This window comes from Lampetra fluviatilis, chromosome 33 (genome assembly GCF_964198595.1).
Source record: "Lampetra fluviatilis chromosome 33, kcLamFluv1.1, whole genome shotgun sequence".
Taxonomy (NCBI): domain Eukaryota; kingdom Metazoa; phylum Chordata; class Hyperoartia; order Petromyzontiformes; family Petromyzontidae; genus Lampetra; species Lampetra fluviatilis.
The window spans coordinates 422,829-433,063 of record NC_136307.1 but is presented as its reverse complement, the minus strand read 5'-3'; positions in this window follow the sequence as shown (position 1 = coordinate 433,063).

Sequence of the window (10,235 nt, the reverse complement as noted above, 5' to 3'; positions counted from 1 at the left end):
CTTTGGCAGTTTAATTTGCAGCCCACGCGGTTTTTTTTTATTGCTCAGGGGAAATACATTTAATTTATTTAAACATGCCTGTGGATAATACTTGTATTAATAGTAATGAGCCACAATTGCATACACTATTTGGCTTGTATTGTATTTTGGACGTGAATATATAGTATATTTTTCTAAATGAGTAACATTTGCCTCCTGGTCGGGGTTTATGGGCTTGAGGTGAGGCAGAGATCCGTGCACGTTCACTGTACACAGACCGCACGCTGGGAGCACGGTGCCGGCTGAAGCCGGTCTCTGGCCGAGTCGTGTGGTTGTTGTCGCCGCTCACAGCGCCCGGCCACCGCGGGCACGAGAGGGGGCACGGGAGGGGGCACGGGGGGGGGCACGGACCCGGGCCGGGCCGGGTCGGGCCGGATCTGCGCGACGGGGCTCGCTGGCGCGGCCGCCAGGGGGGAGCGAGCGCGGCAGTCCGGGTCCCGGTGCCGGTCCGCGAGGCACGGCGCGCCGGGCACCGCGGGGGCCATGAAGCGGGCACCAGCCTCGTCGCCCAGCGGGGGGGGCGCCCCCCCACCCGCCGAGGAGGAGAGCCGCCCCTGGACGTCGAGCGAGGTGCAGGCGCTCCTGGCCGTCTGGGCCGACCCCGTGGTCCAGGACGAGCTGGACTCGTGCGTCAGGAACGAGAAGGTCTTCGCCAAAATACAAATGCGGCTGCTGCAGAGGAGCGGCAGCAGCCGCAGCGTGAAGCAGGTGCGAGAGAAGATCAAGCGGCTCAAGGCCGACTACAAGCGGCTCAAGGAGCAGAGCAGGCGCGCCGGCGGCGGTGGCGGCGGGGGAGGAGGAGGAGGAGGGGGGGGCAGAGACGCCGCTCGGTGTAAGCACTTCGAGCTCATGGACGCGGTGCTGGGCCGCGAGGGGGGCCCGAGCCCCCCAGCGGGCGTCTCCGACTCGCGCGGCGCGGCGGGGGGGGCTGCCGCGGAGCCGCCGCCCGTGAAGTCGGAGCCCCCCTACGGTGCGTCGACCCCTCCCCCTCCCCGACCTGCGGCACGCGGTGACCCCGCGGTGACCCCGCGAGATCCTCGTGGGGTCACCGCGGGTCTCTGCCGTGTCCGCGATTCATCGTCGGTGTCTCTTTGGGGTTGTTCCCAGGGGTGGGCAACCTGCGGCTCTTTAAAGGACTCCGTCGTGACGTCATGTATTAAGGACCACCGTCTCGTATTGACACGCATTGCGGTGATTGATATATTGACGGGTTTTTTTATTTTACCGAATTCTACAAAAAGTGTCTCTTGTTATTTTGTTTGCCGACCCCTGGGTGGGCATCCCCCCATCGCGTGGGCGCGTCAACTCGAACCTCCTCCTCCACCCAGCGACACGGCCAACCCGTGGAAGTTGTCACCTGGTGGTCAGATATGCCGATTGATGATTTTGTTTATCGACAAAACCTGAAAGTTGAAAGGCGCCAGCTGATATAACACGGCGCTCGGCTGGAGATTATATCCAGCATCATCACGTGTGCACACGCGCTCAAAATAAACAAATAACTATTAATCATCGCTGGTGAAAGCCTCCGTATAACACCACCTTGTCCATGGTATTGTTTACTGCGTGAGATGCATCCGGCAGTTACGCGCTTGGGCACATATCCTGATGACATTAACAAGATAACGATGGTAACTTCGTGAGATGATACTTCCCAAATTCAATGCGACCACAAGGAGATTGTTTCCTTCTCTGTGAGGACAAATTTCACTTAAACTCAGGCGCGGTTCGTCTAATAAAAATACTTTTCTCCAAATAGTTTTGTTGTTTAAAAAAGTTAAAATTACTCTTTAAACGTGAATTGCCTAATGAAGATAACATTTTAAGTTGTTCACATTAGAAACTGCTGCAACACCACAAGTCTGATTTGTGCCTCGGGGAGGTCTGTGAAGGCGTCCGAGTGAGAGAGTTCCCTTCAGTTATCGCGATGAGCTTCGCATTGCAGCCACGCCGCTTGAGACCCATGCAACGCGGTGACTAAGGCGCCCGTGGCTGTGATGAGAGACGACGTCACAAGGCGAAGTCGCGCTGTGCAAAGGGAGCAGCTCACGGCTTTTGGCAGTGTCAAGGGGGTTGTGTGGTGTGAACTTGAGGGTCATGGGGACAGCATTTTAGTGCTTTGTTGTTTGGTTTCGTATTGTTTATAAACGCCTCCCGTTGGTAGATAAGACAGTTATATCACTTTCACGGGGAGGCCAATGACATGACGAGGTTTTTCTTGATTAGAACACCAGATTTTCAGAGGTCACTCACAACAGCCCCTGCTTCAGCTGTCATAGAATCCGTTTAAAAGTTAGTGTCCTTAAAGCATTACCGTAGTTTTGGAACGTTGGTGAAATTCGCTTGGACATATTGTGATGGAACAGGTGTCTAAAGATGGCTTCTGGAGATATTAGGGGAAGCAGTGACACAGTGACGCAGTGGTCAGCGCATGAACCCGGCCAGCCGAATTAAATTCCCAGCCACGGCGGACATTAGTGGCGGGCGATACCTTAACTGGTCCTGGGCCCCCTCCCCTCTTCACCAATTCGTATCATCCAACGTGAAGTCTGGTCAAACAACCCCTCTGAACGACACCGCGTGGGGGGTCCTCGTCCGGAGGTCATTCGATGAGGCGCCGCGACTGTGAATGACTTCGCTTTGCTTGCCCGCTGTGGTGATGGAGGCCGCCCGTGGTTTTTTCTGCCCAGGAGATTCGCGTGACCCGCGCTGCGCCGAGGCAGCAGCCGCTGCCGACTCGCGGTGCGGCGAAGAGGAGGGGGATGAGGAGGAGGTGGAGGAGGAGGATAAGAAACCGGAGGTCGTCCACCCCCCGCCTCCTCGTGCTCCACCCCCAAACTCGGCCTCAAGCTCCACAAACACTCGCCGAGGGGTCACGAGACGGCACAACTGGGGTGAGGAATCCACAAGTCGGAGAGGAGGTGTGCAGGAGGTGCTCAGGCACCGCAGCCGGCCAATAATGAGCCAGAGACACTGGAGATCCTGGGTTCGAATCCGGGTCTTCAGCACACCTGGTGTGTTGAAGAGCAATCCACACATTTACCAATTAGGGTCGACTTGTCGTTGGTAATTACATTTAGTATCATTAGGCGAGTGCCAGATTTGAACTCCTGCAGTGGAGTTGAACTCCATCCCTGGAAATCCCCTGATGATGCACATTGGCGTTGTACTCGGAAGAGCAAAGCCAAACATCAACTATGAGCCGTGTCCGTCTGTAAAGGGTCAATGAGATGAGATTGCACGTGGGCTCTTTTGACGTGGGGATGTGAATGATGGCTCGCTGAGGAATGTGGAATGATTGGATATGTACGATCAGCACGGTTGGCTATATACGGTGCAAAATAATTTCAACATGCATACGAGAAGGCAGTTCTCAGATGACCCCTGCTCCCTCTCCATTGCACCTGCTCCCTCCCCGTGCCCCACAGGGTCGAAGCGCGAACGTGCGGCGGCCTCCGTGTGGGCGCGCTGCGCCAGGGAGTCGGGCGCGCTGCTCGTGCAGGAGCTGCGCGCCGACCGGGAGCTGCGCGAGCAGCAGCTCCGGCAGCTGCTCGACTTCAAGCGAGAGCAGCTGCGGGCCGAGCAGCAGCAGCGGGCGCTCGAGCTCTCGAGCTACAACGCCTCCAACGCGCAGCTCGTGTCCATCCTGGGCCAGATCGCCACGGCGCTCGGGGACGCGGCGGCGGCGGCGGTGGCCCGGGACGGCGGTGCGAGGCAGCCCCCGTAGCGGAGGGCTGCAGCCTCACGTGATGCGCGCGTGAATAGGGAAGGCACGGCCACTGTGATTCGTGCGATGGCGACGGTTTGGAGGAACATCTGGCAAGAGTGAACGCAATCAGAAGGTTACCAGTGGCAGTCTCGGTTGGGGTTGAGTTTGCCCATCACACCTCGTGAATCAGTAAAATAAGTACCACTTTGTGGAAGGTCAACAACAGTGGTTGTCTTTGGAGAGACTGACCTCTGCCATAGGAATGTAGAATTCCCAGCGCTGGCTCACGGTCACCAATAGCGATGCACACCGCACAGCAGCAATATTTTGAGAAGGGAGTTTCCTATAGGACTTGAATTTGTATCGTTTTAAAAAACGTCATGTTTTACTTTGAAAACTTGAGCAGCAGCGTTATCAGGTTGACAGAGTCGATTAGGCTCTGGTAAATGTCTGCAAATCAGCACAGGATTGTTCAGACCTCAGCGGCGCGGGTGGCGGCTCTGCAGCAACTCGGCGATGTTTCACGATAAAGGCCCCGAGTCTGTTGCGTTAAAGTTCTGTGGTTGGTACGCAGACATCAGGGCAGTTTACAAGTTGTTGGTGAGAGTCTGCATCGTGTTAAATTGTGCTAGCACTTGTCCGATTAGGCTTTATTGATGATGCCAATATCAAGATTGTTTAATTTTTTACCAAATGTGCCAACAGTGATGCTGTACATGTGACATGCGCGGTTTATTAAAGAGGACTGCTCCTAACGTGATGTTGTCGTAGCCGGGGTCTTTACGTGGTCACCCCCCACGTCACGACGCCGCTCGACGCTCCGCACCACAAACCCGTGGCAGGACGCGAGGCCACGTGATGACTAATGCCACCACCGGTGTCAGCTGCCTGGCAACCCGGGAGGGGTAGAGGTGCGCCTGCGTCGTGTGGCAGTGAGCCAGAGCCACCGAGAGAGGGGCCCGTGTATGAATGGGACGATGAGTCAGAGTGCGTTTTTGACTGCATATGGGAGGCTCCCGATGACACCAGGAACTCGGCACCGGCGAATTGGCGGTCTCCGTTCGTCACTGAAGGCTGCACAACGCGCTTGGTTTTATATTTGTCCGAGCAAGTTGTGAATGAACGAAGGTGCACGAAAGCGCTTTTTTCAGGCGCTAGGGGAAGAGCAACCTCGTGTTGGGCAAGAGCGCGGTGTTGGCCACCCACCCCTCGTGTGCTGTGCTGGCCTTCTTCATAGGTGCTCACGAACAGCATTTCCCGCAACAGTCTGGAAGCAGAGGACAGGGGCAAGGAGCGGTGTCTGTCTATCTGCTACCACGCCAAAACGAGACGGGTTGGCAAGTGACCGTGCGGGTGGTGCCGCAGAGGGACACGTGGGGGTGCCCCGAGCCCCGGCCCAGCGCGAGGCACCACGACACGCGCGTGGTGGTGGCGGCAGTCGGCAGCGATGACTCCCGTGCACGACGTCTCCCGGATTGCACGACGCTCCGTCGCAATTTGTAGGTGAATGTGGAACTAGATCAAACCCACGCATCTACGAAGAGAACACTCGTTACACGTGTGCAGCGCTGTCCCCCCACTCTGCCCCCGCCCCCACTCTGCCCCCCCCCACTCTGCCCTCCCCCCCTGCTGCTTGGCAGCGTCGTGGCACAGCTTGCTGGCTCTCTGGGAAACGTCCCAACATCCCGCGCGCGAATCTGCGCGAGGAATCCACGCAGAACCAACACGAAGCACGCCCGCGTGACGTAGGACTCCGTTCCGATCTCTCTCCCTGGGATTCACCCGATTCAAATCGAGGGAGGGAAATTTTGCCCCACCCTCACGGAACATCAGCAAGGTCACAGCACGAGCACGATACCCCCACCACCCCACACCCTCGTTGCTACCACTCGCGAACGGGGCCAAACCGGACTTAGCCGAGCCGGGCCGGGCTGGTCTGGAGAGCGTGGTCGCCTCGCTGCTCCAATGCCCTGTCGGGTGTTGGGCAGAAACCCACGCCGACGCTAAAGTCTCTCAGTCCAGGCCCGAACTGGATAGGCTGCATTTCTCTCCACGTGTCCACAATTGTTTTGTCAACGACTGGAAAAGCTGAGTTCAACAACATACGGGAACAGCGGGGAGTCGCGTGGCGGGCCGTGTAGCCAGTCACATATAATGCCAAGGGCTGGAATGCAAAATGTAAAATCCGATAAGCTCCAACCGCTGGAAATGAACAACGTTAATCATTGGAAAACTCACACGAAGGTGACATTGTTTAGGAAATGGCAGAGCCCAGACGCGTGTGAACAAGTCGAGCAACCTCTGCGGCTGAATGGAATTTCCATGAAATGGTGGCAATGCCCTGGCACGCGTCGCACGAGTACGTGGCCTTCACCACTCGTTGCACTTGAACAATGAGAGGTAATGAGAGGCCAGAAACACGCAGCAAATATCCAGAGTCCACGAGGCAGGGGAACTGAGACGGCTCTCAACAACGGATTCAATTCCCCAGAGATGCAAGATGATGAATTTGTTGCCGACATCAGATGCAATGAGATAACGATATCACAACAACTGACAGCACACTGAAAGTAGAGGGGCAGGGGGTATATGAAACCACAAGTATGTAGAATAAAAGAGAAAGCAGAATGAAAAGGAATGCACAAAGGCAACAAGATCTACGGCACAGAGCACTCCGCGAGAATATTGGGGAAACTCGGAGAACGCGAGAGGGAAATAACTGGAGTTAGCCACAACAGGAACGGGAGCGTGAAAGCATGAGGACGGAAGATGATCAGAGAGAGTAATAAGGTACGTTGTTATATCGCGTTGTTTATGCAAAACTGCACCTCGCCGCTTTCACGCCACCATTGTTGATGAAATTCTCAATCATGGTCGTCTTGTGTTCTCCATTTTATTTTCTTAATCGCTTGAGAGTTGTGTTAAACCTTTGATGTAGCATGTCCGTATATTTCTCGTCTTCCTCAACATGCTTTGTTCCGCTTGCTATATAACTGGACTTTCTATGCACTATCCATTGTATCTATGTTGAACTTCTTTTGCATCGTACGTAGCCAACCGTGCTCATCGGTGGTGCAAACTATGTTTGTGTGGTCAATTAGTTTACTGTAGTGTGCTACGAATAAAGGGCCATTCCCAAACATCACCTCTCCGTTTCCCTTGCATGGCAGTGTTATGATGAAATGTGTTGAGTTGTTGTAGAATGTCGGCAGTGATGGGTGGCTGTGCCTTTTTCAAGCACGCATCATCAGTGACACGGAATAAAAATATCTGGATTAGTACAATTTTATTTCTTAAAAACCGCGGAAATTATTGAGATCACAACAAACTGTTATCTTTTTCTAGCTGACGAGACAGTACAATTTCGACCCCTGCACGTCTGCTGGCGTGCATTACACAGCAGGCCTGCACCCTGCCCCAGTCACCCAGCTCGGCTCTGCCCTGCTGGTATCTGCACTCAATTCGTGTCACCTCAAATGCCAACTCAATGGCTGCGTAACAGGGCAGTATCGTCGTCACCGAGACCTGGATGCCAGTTCTGGTTTGGCTACACTGCAGAGTTGTCTTTAAAAACACACCTACCAAGCTTATACCAGGGATGCACATGATGATTTTAAATGCAAAACAATATATGCCAGGGCAGTCGGGAAGGAATACAGGATTCCCTTGCTTTATGCGGGAGTAGATGCATTCCAAAAGAGCGTACAAAGTGAAATCGCATAGTATAGACCACGCAGTCACGCAACCCATAGTGCACCGCACGACAGCTGCCTGCTGAGTAGCGTGTACAGTACCTACAATGTTGCCCCACGTCCGACTAAATAGCCGCATGCGAGTGAATTGAAACCGCATGAAGGGAATTTTAGGTAGAAATACGTTACGCGAAATCACACAAACCATACCCGCATAAAGCGAGAGAGAGACCTGTAATCACTGCATAAGCAGCAAAGATACACCGTGATGACTTGCATCCATTAATTCACTGTACTTGCGATGTTTAAAATACAGTAGATATTTCAAAGCATCAATAAAATGAACCAAAATATTCAAACATTGTGTAATGGGCCATCTTAAAATAAAATATTCTCTGCAGAATATAAGTGCACTTTAATAAACTGCTATTATAAGTTATAAACATGTGTCCAGTGTAAATCTCTCTTTGGATTAATATTCATCATAAATAGTTCAACCACAAGTGACACCAGCAAATGTTTGCAACTTCACCATGCACTCTCAAATATTCCAAACCAAATACAGAATAAAAGCAGGCTTGCCTTAATAAATTAAATCTTGACTTAAAGCTTTCATGACTGCAGTAATTTATATTCTTGGGTCTTTCGGTAAAGTCACGTAGATAGAAACATAAAAAATAAATTACGTTTCGATCGCAACACAAGCAATCGTCTTCAGGTGAAAAATGTTGCGATCGAAACGTCGTGATTTATTACAATTATTTTTCTATCTACACGACTTTACCGAAAGACCCAAAGAATATTAATAAATTAAGCTACGTTATCTTCCATTTCTTACAAAAGACTTTCTAAAATATATTTCTTTTCAGAATGGTGCAATAAAGACAGCAAACTTAGGAACTCAAATGACTGCTATCATTGCAAGGACTGTCAGCTTGGTGACAGCCATGGGTGTCACGCTCGGTGAGGCGCGCTGGCTGAAAACAGATTGTCCACCAAGAGACCGTGACGTTGTCAGGAATGTTGGCACTTCTGGTTCGTAACGTGTCTGAACACATAAGGCAGTTAATGGTGACATTGGCCTGGTACCCCAATACAAGTAGGGCTTAAAATATAATTATTTTATTTTGGTAAAGCAAGATTTAAAATCATATAATCATTACTTCCCCTAATTTTATCCCTAGATAGATTTTTGGAGGGAAATATATAATTTCAAGTTTTGTAAACCCACTGATTTCAAGGTCCCTTATGGCGTGTTGGTTGGGAAGGTTGTTTGACCATACTTCACCACACTGGTGAGTGGGGATTGGTCAAGGGAGGCAAGAACTGGTTTGGAAATCACTCACCAATGTTAGTTGTGACGGGGAATTTAACTCGGATTGCCAGGCTCATAGCGCAGTGTGCTAAGCACTGCACCACCACTGCACCACCACTGCACCCACCTCATTTTAAGCTCCAGCTGCACGCTAATATATATAACGATGCACATGCAGCCTCCCAGATACAAATTGTTAAAATGATTAAGAAATACGGGGATGAGATGATGAATTCCATTGTGGTGCGAACATCTGCCATCACACGTGGGGGGGTGGGGGGGGGGGTTACGATGGACAAGCAGAGCGGGACACAAGGGACTGTGTGCACAAGCACGGGCGCTGGGGCAGAGCACCCATCGGCGTGCGTGCTGGTCAGTGCGGATTGCTGCACATGCTCGCTGCACCTGCTTGCTGCACTGCCTACACAAGTGCCTGCAGCTTATAATGCAATGCATGGGAGCTTCTGACAGTATGGAAAATACAGTATGAAGCCGAGCCTGCTTCCAAAGAATACAAAATTGTATACAAATAATGAACACCATCCAAGAGGGAGGGTTTCAAAGAGTTTTTAAAACAAAAGCATGACTTTATATAACATATGGACCCATTTCTCCAATGTGCAAAATTTTGTACAAAAGGACTCTCGCGTTCCCCAGATGCCGAAGTTACACTGTGAATGAAGAGTTGTTGTGTGCGTCAGCTTGCGTTGTTGAGGTCGTGGCTGGGGAGGGCACGTGGACATCCTCTTCATCCCCACGGCCCTCTCCTCCCATCATCCCCCGTAGGCGTGCGGCGAGCACACCTGCGCTCACAGCTCCAGCTCCCCAGAGCGCAGGTAGCCGAGCGCTGCGGACACGTGCTGCGGCATGAAGATGAACGTGGTGTACAGCACCATGGCCATGATGATCACCAGCAGCAGGTCTGAGCGGCACGGTCAAGGGAACGTACCAACCACCACGTGGACCGCGTGCCGGCCACAGACCCCGATCACGCAAAGCGCTCGAGCACTCTGCTCGCCACCGAGCAAGAGCAGAATCACACGGCAGAAGAAAACTTCACTTCTAAGATCATTCATAACGGAGATAATTTAAACATACAGAATGGAAAAACACACCAATGGTGGCTCCACGATCAAGATAGAAACACGCATTATTCTACACTTGAGTATAAATTATGTACTCTACGTCATACTTGTGTACATTGTGTACGTTTAGGAGTTCTAAAAAGGAACACCTGTTTTGGTTTTTCGTGCAATGATATTAGGAATCTGTGAATGCAGCGAGGTACAACCCATCAGCAATGATAGCACCAATACAACACGCGGACCCTGGTGGACCGAGTGGAGTCCACTCAGCTACACGGATGCCGTGGAACGGTAAACACTAAACAATACAATCGTAGCCTGTTGATATTTTTCAAACGGAATGCAAAAGAAGGAAATTGTGAATGCAAATCTGTATGCAAATTAGACAACTGACG